A 13,022-nucleotide genomic window follows, 5' to 3' on the forward strand; every position below is an offset into this window, starting at 1 on the left:
GCCGCCACTGGATTTTGAGCGCCACCGCAAAATCTTCACTGATCAGTTATGTCACGACATTTACTTGCACACTGTAAAACCACAACAGCCAAAAATGCCATCTAAAAGTTGTTTTCTGAAAGTCATGACTGATCTAAGTACACCAAATACTCGCTTAGTCTGTCATTAGTCAGGACGTAGGCTACATAAAAGTTATGTTTCAGGCAATGAAAAGCACGATGACAAGCCTGCAGAATGTACATTTTGAAGTAGCCTTGGCCACGACCACATAGCATATTTGCTGAGTTTCACAGCTGAGAAATAGACAAAAATAGTAGGTTACATTTCAGCACTCCATGAAAATATGCAGAAGGGGTCACCTGTGTTTTTCAGCTAGTTAATCTAATGGCCAATATACCACTATATCTTCCTTTTTAGGACTATCTGGGCCACCTATATCTAGGAAAGGCTATAATGTGACATTTGCATATGTCTTATGGCTTTATATCAAGAAATAATAATGTGTGTCTTATTATTATTATTTCAAGTTCAAGTTGGGTTTATTGTCATATGTATAGTGAGCCTACAATACAATGCAATGCATTTCGCTCCATCTCTCACATGCAGTATAACAGACAAGGAAACATACAACAGACAAAAACAGACATAAAGTGCATAGTGCAAGACAGAAAGTGCATCCGTTTTCTTCATATCTTTGCAGTAAAGTCACTAGGAAGCATGCCAGTCAAAATATGTAATCATCATTTCTGGAATCTGGCAATATAAGAACCATGATGGTGGGACACCCCAGCAAAATATTAGTAAAACCTACTGTTCAGGTTTGGGAGTATTGAGATGCCCTATGTGAAGTTTGTTTGTTCACACAATGGTTGTGTTCAAAAGGTTGCTGCTTTATGACCTAGCAGCACTATGGGTGAAGGCTAAAGGGGAGGGGGGTTCACTACTCAGCTGGGTGTTTTTTCTTTCTTTCTCCAACTGGTACCCTAAGTTTTTTCACTTATAATTTTGTTTGGGATGTTTTTTTTCTTTTCAAAGGCCTATTCTCACTCTGTTGTGCCAATGAGACTGCCTGCTACATGTGTATATACAATCTGTCTGTATTCAGCAGCACTAGTTGGATATGGGTAGTAATGTAAATTGTATTTCTTGGAATGTCAAGGGTCTAAACCACCAGGTTAAGAGGAATAAGGTTCTGGTACATCTAAAGCAGCTGAAAGCTGGAGTTGCATTCTTGCAAGAGACCCACTTAATAGACACCGACTGCTCCCGCATAAGAGGGAATTGGGTTGGTCAACTGTTTTGCTCCTGTTTTCAGGCCAAATCAAGGGGAGTGGCTATTCTAATAGAGAAAAACATACCCTTTGAGTCCTCCAGCGTTATCAAAGACAAGAATGGTCGCTACTTAATTGTAATAGGAAAGCTGTTCAATACCCAAGTCGTACTAGCTAGTATTATATTAGCTATTATATATTTATGCTCCAAATTTTGATGATGTTGCCTTTTTTGACCGTTTCTTTTCACTCCTCCCTGACTTAAGCACACACTGCCGACCCAGTACTGGACACTAGGGGGAGATTTCAACAACTGGACACTAGGGGGAGATTTCAACAACTGGACACTAGGGGGAGATTTCAACAACTGGTTAGACCCAGTACTGGACACTAGGGGGAGATTTCAACAACTGGTTAGACCCAGTACTGGACACTAGGGGGAGATTTCAACAACTGGTTAGACCCAGTACTGGACACTAGGGGGAGATTTCAACAACTGGACACTAGGGGGAGATTTCAACAACTGGTTAGACCCAGTACTGGACACTAGGGGGAGATTTCAACAACTGGACACTAGGGGGAGATTTCAACAACTGGTTAGACCCAGTACTGGACACTAGGGGGAGATTTCAACAACTGGTTAGACCCAGTACTGGACACTAGGGGGAGATTTCAACAACTGGTTAGACCCAGTACTGGACACTAGGGGGAGATTTCAACAACTGGACACTAGGGGGAGATTTCAACAACTGGTTAGACCCAGTACTGGACACTAGGGGGAGATTTCAACAACTGGACACTAGGGGGAGATTTCAACAACAACTAGGGGAGAAATTTCCAACAATTTCAACAACTGGTTACCCAGTACTAGGGGACACTGCACAGGGGAGATTTCAACAACTGGTTAGACCCAGTACTGGACACTAGGGGGAGATTTCAACAACTGGTTAGACCCAGTACTGGACACTGCCTGATACTAGGGGGAGATTTCAACAACTGGTTAGACCCAGTACTGGACACTGCCTGATACTAGGGGGAGATTTCAACAACTGGTTAGACCCAGTACTGGACAGGTCCTCTCCCAGTCCTGCAGTGACACGCAAATCACCTGGCCGCATACATTCTTTTCTTTCTGAATATGGCATCTCTGATATATGGCGTTTTTTGCACCCTGGAGAGAGAGAATATTCTTTTTTTTCCAAGGTACATCACAATTACACTAGAATAGACTATTTCTTTGTTGATAAAAAGCTTATTACACATGTTCGCTCTTGCGAACTTCATAGCATTGTAATATCAGACCACGCTCCACTAGCTTTAAGCCTGTCCCTCCCTGGCATTGGTCAGGCTAGGAGACAGTGGCGGATGAACTCCTCTCTTCTCTCAGATATGGTATTTGTAACATGGCTATCAGGTCACATAACTTTCTTTCTCGAAACATATATGACACCTGAAGTTTCCTGCTTAACTATATGGGACACCCTAAAAGCCTAAGGGGTCAAATCATATCCTTTGTAGCCAATAAGAATAGAAGCCTTAATAAAAAGCGTTTAGACCTTTCAACTCAAATATTACAACTGGATAGGGAATATGCCACGGCCACTACACCTGAATTGTATAAAAAACGTCTTGAACTCCAAACAGAATTTGACCTCCACTCCACATATCATATAGAGAACTTGTTGCGTAGGACTAAGAGTACGTTTTATGAGCATGGTGAAAAATCTGGTAAGATTCTGGCAAATCAACTTAAAGGTATAAAAGCCAAACAAATCATCACAAAAATACGCAGCAATGCTGAGGTGTCTTCTGACCCTACTAAAATAAACAACATGTTCAAAGAATTCTACTCTAGATTATATTCTTCTGAATCCCACCCTAACTCCCAAGCTATGGAGACTTTTTTTAGTCGAATAGACTTACCAACTCTACCAGAGGACCTTAAAACTAGACTAGAGGAACCTATATCAGTTGAGGAAATTACAGAGGCCATATCATCGATGCAGAGCGGGAAGTCCCCAGGCCCTGATGGTTTACCAGCCGAATTTTATAAAACGTTCTCTGCAAAACTCGCCCCGTTCCTGTCTTCTGTCTTATTAGAGTCTCTAAGAACAGGAGAACTGCCGCCAACATTCAACCAGGCTTGCATAACCCTCATAGCTAAAAAGGGAAAAGATCCTGAAGATTGCACCTCTGACAGGCCAATCTCACTTCTAAATACGGACGTGAAAATCCTAGCCAAGGTGTTGGCTAGACGATTGGAGGATGTTCTTCCCATTGTCATAGAACCAGATCAAACAGGGTTTGTAAAAAAATCGCCATTCTTTTTTCAATATACGTCACTTATTTGATATTCTTTACCCTCCAGAGAGTAATGTCCCAGAGTGTGTAGTTAGTTTAGATGCTGAGAAGGCATTTGACAGGGTGGAGTGGCGGTATCTATTTCGAGTTTTAGAAAAGTTTGGGTTTGGGCTAAACATAATCTCCTGGATTAAATTGCTCTATACTTCCCCCTCTGCGTCCATAGTTACCACCAGGGCTGTCCTTTAAGTCCCTTGCTTTTTGATTTAGCTATTGAGCCACTAGCTCTGGCCCTACGTAACTGTAGCCACTTTTCAGGGATTCATAGGGGGGGGGTACAGAAAACAGGGTCTCCCTTTATGCGGATGATCTCCTCCTTTACATCTCTTACCCAGAAACCTCTCTGCCTGCGGCGCTCTCATTGCTGGACCAATTTGGAGAGTTTTCTGGTTACAAATTAAACCTACATAAAAGCGTACTTTTTCCAGCCAACGACCTTGCACTTAAATTGGATTACTCAAACATACCTCTTAAACTTGAAAAGGAACATTTAACCTACCTTGGAGTCACTATTACACGAAAGTATACGCATATTTTTAAAGAAAACTTTGTGAAATGCCTGAACCAGGCTAAAGAGGATCTATCAAAATGGTCAACCCTATCCATAACACTGATTGGACGTATCAATTCTGTGAAAATGAAAATACTTCCTAAATTCTTATATCTTTTCCAATGTGTCCTTGTTTTTATACCCAAGTCATTTTTTAACTCTTTAGACTCTCTCATTTCATCGTATATTTGGAAGAATAAGCATCCCCGTCTCAACAAGGCATACCTCCAGCTAGGTGTGATGGAGGTATGGCCCTCCCTAATTTCCGTTTTTACTACTGGGCAGCTAACGTCCTAACTCTGATACTCTGGAGACATTTTCACCTTCATCCCACCCCATCATGGGTCTCCATAGAAAACAACTCCACCCAACAAACTTCCCTCCCTGCTCTACTGGGGGCAGCACTACCACTGCCTCCTGGATCAGGTGGAAACATAGTTGTGCGCCACTCTTTGAGAATATGGGCCCAATTCAGAAGAAATTTTGGCCTACAGCTTCCTTCCCTTTTGAACCCTATAGCCTCAAATCACCTTTTCCCCCCTTATTTAATTCTTAAATAATCAGGTTGTACTTTGTCTGTGTCAATCGAAAAACAATAAAAAGAATTTTGAAAGTGTAACCCACCTTAAAGTTTGGTTACTAAGACCATAACTTTAGTTTTATGACTCCCGCCCTGTGTGTCAGCTTGTGCTTCCTCATGAGTTGAGATCTGCTGTACTCAAGAGTCTGCATGATGACATGGGGCATCTTGGGATTGAGCGTACTCTTGACCTGGTCAGATCCCTTCTATTGGCCGAAGATGGCTGCTGAGGAGAGGAAGATCAAGTCCTGTGGCAGATGTGTCAGGCGGAAGTCTCAGACTGAGAAAGCTGCACCTCTTGTCAACATTCAGACCACCGCGACCCGATGGAGCTGGTGTGCATGGACTTCTTGTCCCTCGAGCCTGACAGCAAGAACACAAAAGACATCTTGGTGATTACCGACCATTACACCAAGTATGCAGTGGCTATACCAACAAAGACCAGAAAGCCTGCCGCGGTAGCCAAATGTCTTTGGGAGCAGTTCTTAGATCCACTCTTTTGGTTCCTGAGAGACTCCACAGTGACCAGGGCAGAGATTTGGAATTAAGCACACAATCAAAGAGCTATGTGCCATTACCGAATTGGGAAAGTGAGAACCAGTCATTACCATCCAAGAGGTAATCCCGTGGAGAGGTACAATCGAACACTCCTCAGTATGCTGGGAACACTGAAGGACAAGGAGAAGAGCAGATGGCGTGACTTTGTCAACCCCTCACTCACGCTTACAACTGCACCAAGAATGAAGTCACCCGGTTTCTCCCCGTATGAGCTGATGTTTGGCAGACAACCCCATCTACCCATCGACATCACATTCGGATTGCCCGTTCGAGGAGTTCAGTCAACCTCCCACTCTCAGTATGTGAAAGCTCAAGGCTCACCTAAAAGAGAGTTATGAACTGGCTATGAAAAATGCAGAGAAGGTGGCTGTCAGGAACAAAGGCGTTTTCGATAAGTCTGTCGAGAGTCCACTCACCGAAGAGGGAGACCGTGTCTTGGTTCGAAACATGCGACTTCTGGAACAAGCATAAACTGGCAGATCGGTGAGAATCCAGTGTCTACAGGGTAATCAAACAAGTTGATGGCGTACCTGTCTATGTTGTCCAACCTGAGGGCCGGATGGTCCAACCGCACTCTGCACAGAGATCTGCTGCTGCCTTGTGGGTGTTGACTGATGGGAACCTCTAGAGCAACCCGAGAAGGGAACGACCGACAACCCAGAACAAGGAACGCCCTGTTCAACTGTCAGAGAGTGGCGCTTCAGACTCTGAAGTGATAACTCCTGCACTAACAGTCCTCAATATCTCCCTGACAGAAAATCCACTGGAGTCTACAAGATTCCCAAGTGCCGCCATGACTCCCCAGCTGTTCACCCAGCCGGACCTGAGAAGCATGGGGGGGATTACCTGTGGAATCCTGGATGATGCCTTACCTGTCTGTGCTGCTGCTCCTGAAAGGTCCCGTCAATGCCGCTGCTGAAGGTCCCGTTGATGCTGCTGATGTTGAAAGTCCTGCGGCCGATACTGAAAGAGTTCTCTCCCTGCTGCTGGTGCGGAAGTTCTGTCCATGCTGCCACTGCTAAGGGTCAGATTAATGTCCATGGTACTGCCACTGCCGAGGGTCCTATCCGTGGTGCTGGCGCTGCTAAACCCTGTCTCTGTTGCTGCCACTGGAAGCCCTGTCTCTGCCACTGGAAGCCCTGTCTCTGTTGCTGCTGCTGGAGGCCCTGTCTCTGCCACTGGAAGCCCTGTCTCTGTTGCTGCTGCTGGAGGCCCTGTCACTGTCGCTGGAAGCCCTGTCTCTGTTGCTGCCACTGGAAGCCCTGTCTCTGTTGCTGCTGCTGGAGGCCCTGTCACTGTCGCTGGAAGCCCTGTCTCTGTTGCTGCCACTGGAAGCCCTGTCTCTGTTGCTGCTGCTGGAGGCCCTGTCACTGTCGCTGGAAGCCCTGTCTCTGCTGCTGCCACTGGAAGCCCTGTCTCTGCTGCTGCCACTGGAAGCCCTGTCACTGTTGCTGCTGCAGAAGCTGAAAGAGCAGCAATCGGTGAGAATTACTTTCCTGAGCCCGTGGGTGACAGTTGGAGAGACATAGCAAATGAGTCTCAAGATGACTCTCTCTTTGGGAGCCCTCGGAAGCACCTGAACTCCATGAGGTGCCAGATGATGAAGTGCCTTCTGAAGATCCTCCCACCAGGAGATCTGAGAGATCACGGAGAGCTAGGGAACCCCCTTATTTCTTTCGCCCACACCATATTAGATGGTCTTAATAGGGCCATGGTCTCTTTTAATGAGCTAGAAAATCACTCCTCCTGAGGATATAGCTTTCGAAAGTTAGACCTGTAGACACCCATGAAGGGACTCAGGGTGATTTAAGGGGAGGGTAACCCACCTTAAAGTTTGGTTACTAAGACCATAACTTTAGTTTTAGAACAGTTGGAGTTCAATACATATTTTAATATATAAATAGAATAAATATGAATAAATAGCAAGAAGCTGAGTTTACATGATTATATGTATTTCTTTTTGGTCTGCTTGAAAGTGCAGGTATTCTAAAATACTTTTATTGTGGTATAGTCATCTCCTAGGTGGCGGGTTTGTTTTTCACTCTCGAGACTCCACTTGAATGAAATTGATTAGAGGCGTTACTGATAATCCTCTTAAGAAAATGAATACTAACTTTTATCTAACTCTAATCTAACTTTTTCTAAATCTATTGATCGTATTGGATCATCTTACCTTTCCTTATACCTATTTTTCTACTGATTGTTGAAGACCTGTGTTGTTTGAACCTCGAACTCCGATTGGTTTTTTTATGTACACTGGAACACTGGATGGCTAGTCAGTCCCTTGGATCGATTGAACTGCTCTACCCTTTCATACTGGATAACCAACCCCTTGAACTGCCCTTTCATACTGGATAACCAACCCCTTGGATCTGTTCCTGGATACAGATAAGCCTTCACACATACACTGACATTGTACACTCACACCACCTTACCGGGTATTTCTTTTCTTTTGGACATTTGAGTTTTTTTTAACTATTGATTTGATACTTTGCATTTTTAAGAGCTCTTTATTATTTTATAGGGTTTTGTATTTATTTACTATTTATTTTCTATTTACTAGTATTTCCTCTTCTTTTCTCATAGAGAAAAGATATTCTTGCATTTAATAAACCTGCATTAATTATTTATTTATAACATTTTACATACTGGTGTCCTTGTCAATTTACTCCCCCCTTAATGCCGAACCTAGAACTGCCCTAAACTTAAAAGTAACTCATAGAAGCACCTCCTTTTACTTTAAAGTGCAATTTATTATTAAGTAGAGTAGAGGGGTGCTACAAAAGAAAAAGAGTAAAACCTACAGTTAGAACTAAACATGGTGAAGCAGCTTTTAGCTGCTATGCGGCTCAGCTCTGGAACCAACTTGCGGATGACATCAAAAAGGCACCAACTGTAGCCAGTTTTAAATCTAGACTTAAGAACAAACTCTCAGTTCTCAGATGCTTTCGGCTAACTGCGCCGAGTTACAAATTCTGAATCTGCCTTGATAATTATTCTACCTTGTCTTTTATTACTTTTTTTTACTACTTTTGCCTTTGTTTTTGCTTATTAATTATTCTTTATCTTTAAATGATTTTACCTTATGTGTTATGTTTTCTTTTTATTATGATCTTTGCTCTTTAAACTATTCTTTGACTATATTGCCCTTCTATGCTTTTATTTGTTAATATTGTTTGGTTTTGTTTATGTAAAGCACATTGAATGACATCTGTGTATGAAATGCGCTATATAAATAAACTTGACAAAACAATTTACAAAAATGTACTGAGAGTTTACTTTACACTGAGAGAATACGTTACAATTTCGGCCTAAAGTTGGACACTATGCATACATTTGTTGCAATTTCAAAAGCAGGATTGAACCGCTTATTCTACAGTGTCCTTATACCCATATTTGGTACGGCCTGCTGTTTATTGTAAGATATGGTGATATGCACTGAGTGACGAATCCATGATGTCTTCAAGGGTTGAATGAAGGGAATTTGCAAAAATTAGCATATGTTTCAAGTCAATAAACATTCTTAATTATCGAATGTCTGTGTCAGGGAACATTTGACTTTTGAAAACCATAGGCCTGGTATAGGTCGCAAAGTCAAGGAGTTATAAGATAAGGGCAATACCATTTGTGTCACTTAATGCAAGACAAAATGGTGTCACAATGTTGCTTACGCGGTTAATTGATGGGTGATTTGAAACCGCTGTCTTGCTATCCGGCAAAAGATTCTTTGGACGCCGCCATTGGCCGAATACCGGCGCCCTATTGACTTACATTGAACACATGTAAACAAACCTCAATTATGTGCTCAAACTAACGCCGCTGACTTATGACAACAACCATTCCACTTTGATACGAAACTCCATTTTTGTACAACATTTATCCAGCAAAAATTACAGAATTTGGATCAAGTAATGTGGAGAAATATCGATATTAAGAAAATTGCCGCTGCGTGACGCCGAGTTAATGGCATTTCCCCTTGTCCATGAGTCAACGCATTATAACAAGTCACGTCGGTGGCGTTATCCCTCACATGTCAGGGTAATGACATTCAAAAACGTACCTTTATATTACATTGCAATTTATAAAGGAACAAAATGTCAAAAGAATTAATCAATGTGTTAGCTGGATGACACAAATATTAGTAAGGAAAAACAAGATTTTTACCGTAATGTCAGTGAAATTACATATGTTGTGGCGCTATTAGCGGCACGGCCAGCAGATGACATCATTGCACTACAGCAACCAGGAACCAGCAATAAACCTAGACACTGTGTGTTTTTATATATATATATATATATATATATATATATATATATATAGTTCCCTGCCCTCTCTCTCTCTGTATATATATATACAGAGAGAGAGAGGGCAATAAAAGAGTTTTTGCTGTATGTAAACACACTTAAATTTCACTGCGGGATTGCGCATAATTTGTTCAAGTCCCGCAACTCTAGCCATTATAATGCGAGAAATTCCCGCATACACTTTTACAGCCTGTCTGATGACGTTAATATAATCATGAAGTGCCGAGTTGAATTGAACATAGCCTCATGCAGACGCAGACACACACACACGGAGAGAGAGAGAGCAAGAGAACCACTTTGCGCTTACGCAAATAGGCTACTACGCAACCATGGCAAACTTTTACTGTACATCTGGAAAGAGCTCCTTGGTAACTATCCTGCTAGCTCAGGTCACGTCAACACTTGATCCCAGAAAGATTGTCTTCAACTTGTTAGTTTTTTGAACATTAATTTTATCTAATAACATAGAAAACATAATGAATTGTATCCACATATCATTATGCACTATGCACAACTTTTATTCACTAGCGACTAGCCTAAAACCGTCAGGCTGAAGGGAGGCTAATTACTCTCACATATTTTCTTAAAGTGACAGGCACTCAATTACACCTACTCATCACCAATGTGCACTCAATTAGACCTACACAACACATTAAAGATATGCCTAAGCGTTATAGTTTAAACGTCAATATGAAGCATTGAAATTACTAAATATGTTTAGCTACTAGTAATTACTAGTAAAATGCTATACATTAAAAAAAATACATTATTAACTAAATACACTCTATATTAATTAACAAATATATGAAATAGAAACATAGCCTATCACATAAGCCATAATTTTCAGTGTGTGTGTGGAGAGAGTCAAGCAGAATCTAGGATGTCCACTGTTGTGAATGATCCCACTACAGTATATATTCCTGATGATGTCAGGGTGTTGCGGGCCCCAAAATCAAACACTTTTTTAAAAAGTATTGAAGAAGTATCGAAATTGCAATCCCCCCCCCCCCCTAAATTGTGTAAATGCCCCCTACATGAATAACCTAAGGGGGGAATTCCCCCCCATTTTGAAAAACGAATTTTAAGCCCTGCACTTGTCACGCTACATTTATATAAATGCACAAATAGGCTGACACCAGACATAATTTCACTGCATTTCTTACTTCCAGTAACTATATGCATGTGACAATAAACTTCCTTGTATCCTTGTAACAGCTGTGCTGCTACAACCTTGTTACTCTTTGATACAGTGGAATAAACCTATTAAGTGTACCAGTTAATTAGCCTAGAAATCTAGAATCTAGAATTACATTTGCTGCCAGAGCTAGTCTAGCAACTCTCCGTTGGCTTGTGAGCTCCAGAAATCGAAACTTAATCAGGCCAATGAAATGGAGTGTATAGAGTGGATTAGGTGGGCTTAACATAATGATTGATGGCAGAGTTGCAACGGTTTGGCTTGAATTCCCTGCTACTTGAAAACAAATAAGATGGATGTTGCTGCTGGCGAACAGTGTGACACGAGTTAAGCTTTTATTAAGTTGGCAAACGTTTGAACTAGCCAACTAGCTCAGCTAGCGGGAAACGCATGGGACTCACAGCTCTGCCGCTGTCCTATTGCGTGCAGAGGGAATTTGAAAGACAACTGATTATCCCGCCCCTCGGACTGAGCACTGCGAACGGTGAGTGTCCAGACCCTACATTTTAATGTGGGTCTGGCTCGGCAGGCTACCAGTTAATTACTTACATATACATATGACATGTATGTTGTGTCTTCGATGTCTTGGAACAGGTCTACTAATTCACTACATCAACTGTGTTGGTACACACTTATTGCTCTTTGATACAGTGGCATAAGTACTAAGTACTTGGGCAATTCCATGGAAAATTACGTTTTTTCTAACATCCATAACGCCAATAAAATGTGATGGTATGGTATGATGTGAATGATTACATGAAATTTGAGCATTTGCTATTTTTGGCTGAAAAATGTACATGACAAAAAATGCACAAAAAATGAATAGTAACATTCACATCATACAAATGCCAAGGCATTTCACTGGCGTTATGGATGTGACAAAAAGTCAATTTTCCGTGGAATTACCCACTTACAATTACATATTACATTACATGTTGTCATTAGTGTCCTGGAACATGTCTGCCATTACCCTACATACTGTAGTACATGTATCAACTGTGTTATTTATTACTCTTTTGATACAGTGGAATAAACCCATTCAAATAAAGTGTACCAGTTAAGTACTTACATGTACATATTATATACATCCTGTCAATGATGTCATGCATCCTGTAATTGATGTGTTGAAACATGTCTGCTGTTACACCACACAGTAAATGTGAATTAGTAGACCTGTTCCAAAACATCGAAGACACAACATACTGTACATGTCATATGTACATGTAAGTAATTAACTGGTACACTTAATAGGTTTATTCCACTGTATCAAAGAGTAACAAGGTTGTAGCAGCACAGCTGTTACATGTACACTGAAGACAATGAGGCCTTGACTGGAGCTAAGAATGATTTGTATATCAAATCTTTCATGACCAGATTTACCCCATCCAGCAGGTCTCAGGTCAGCTCTTTGCCTCTGATGAAAATTTAGGCAAATTGGCAACGTTTTGTAAAAGCACTCAGTATTACAATGTAACAACTATAGCCTATGTAGGTACCCACAAATACATAATGCAAGTACAATGATAGTACAGTACCTGATAGTACTTGTTGTTACACAGGTTGTACCACTGTACCTAATTAGGTAGGTACACTGTAACAGCGACACATTAAAATAAAGTGTTGCCGATGAATTTCCCCAGTAGTGGACAATAAAGACTTCTCTTCTAGCCTACACGTCACATGTAGCCTACTAGAAGTGATGTTTCAGCTAGAAGTGATGGTTCATAAATTAACCCTCCAACTTTGCTGATGCACAGAACAGGTGTGCTGAGCTTTGTTTTTGGCTCTTCAAAGTGTTGTAAGTAAGGTGGTGTAAGTAGCCTATAGGCAGGTGGTGAGACAGGTCAAGAAATATGGTGCAGTGAAACACTACACAGTTGATTTTCAGAATGTGGTATATAAATGAAATATAAATATGTGCACTGTATTACCTTATAAGAGCAGAAAAAATATGGCTATGAATAACAATGTCAGTTGATATTATTTTAAATAAGGAGAATTATAAGGAGAATTAATAAGGAGAATACCAATAATAAACAATAATGTGAATGCAATATCAATGGGCAATAAATGCAAATCAACAAATACTATAACATACAAACAATGACTCAGAACAGCCTAAGTGCATGGTGAACAAATATGTCTTTACACCCCTGTTGACAGGTGCATGCAAAAACACAGAAAGCAGACAAGGATTTTGTTT

The 13,022-nt window shown here is 41.2% G+C and overlaps 1 protein-coding gene across 3 annotated transcripts in view; it reads right to left on the bottom strand.

Annotated features, from left to right (window-relative positions):
- The window catches only part of LOC125297292 (zinc finger protein 501-like), a 65,021-nt gene that overhangs the window by 37,397 nt on the left and 14,602 nt on the right, over positions 1–13,022 (bottom strand). The window lies entirely within an intron of this gene.

Source organism: Alosa alosa, chromosome 7 (assembly GCF_017589495.1).
Source record: "Alosa alosa isolate M-15738 ecotype Scorff River chromosome 7, AALO_Geno_1.1, whole genome shotgun sequence".
NCBI lineage: Eukaryota > Metazoa > Chordata > Actinopteri > Clupeiformes > Clupeidae > Alosa > Alosa alosa.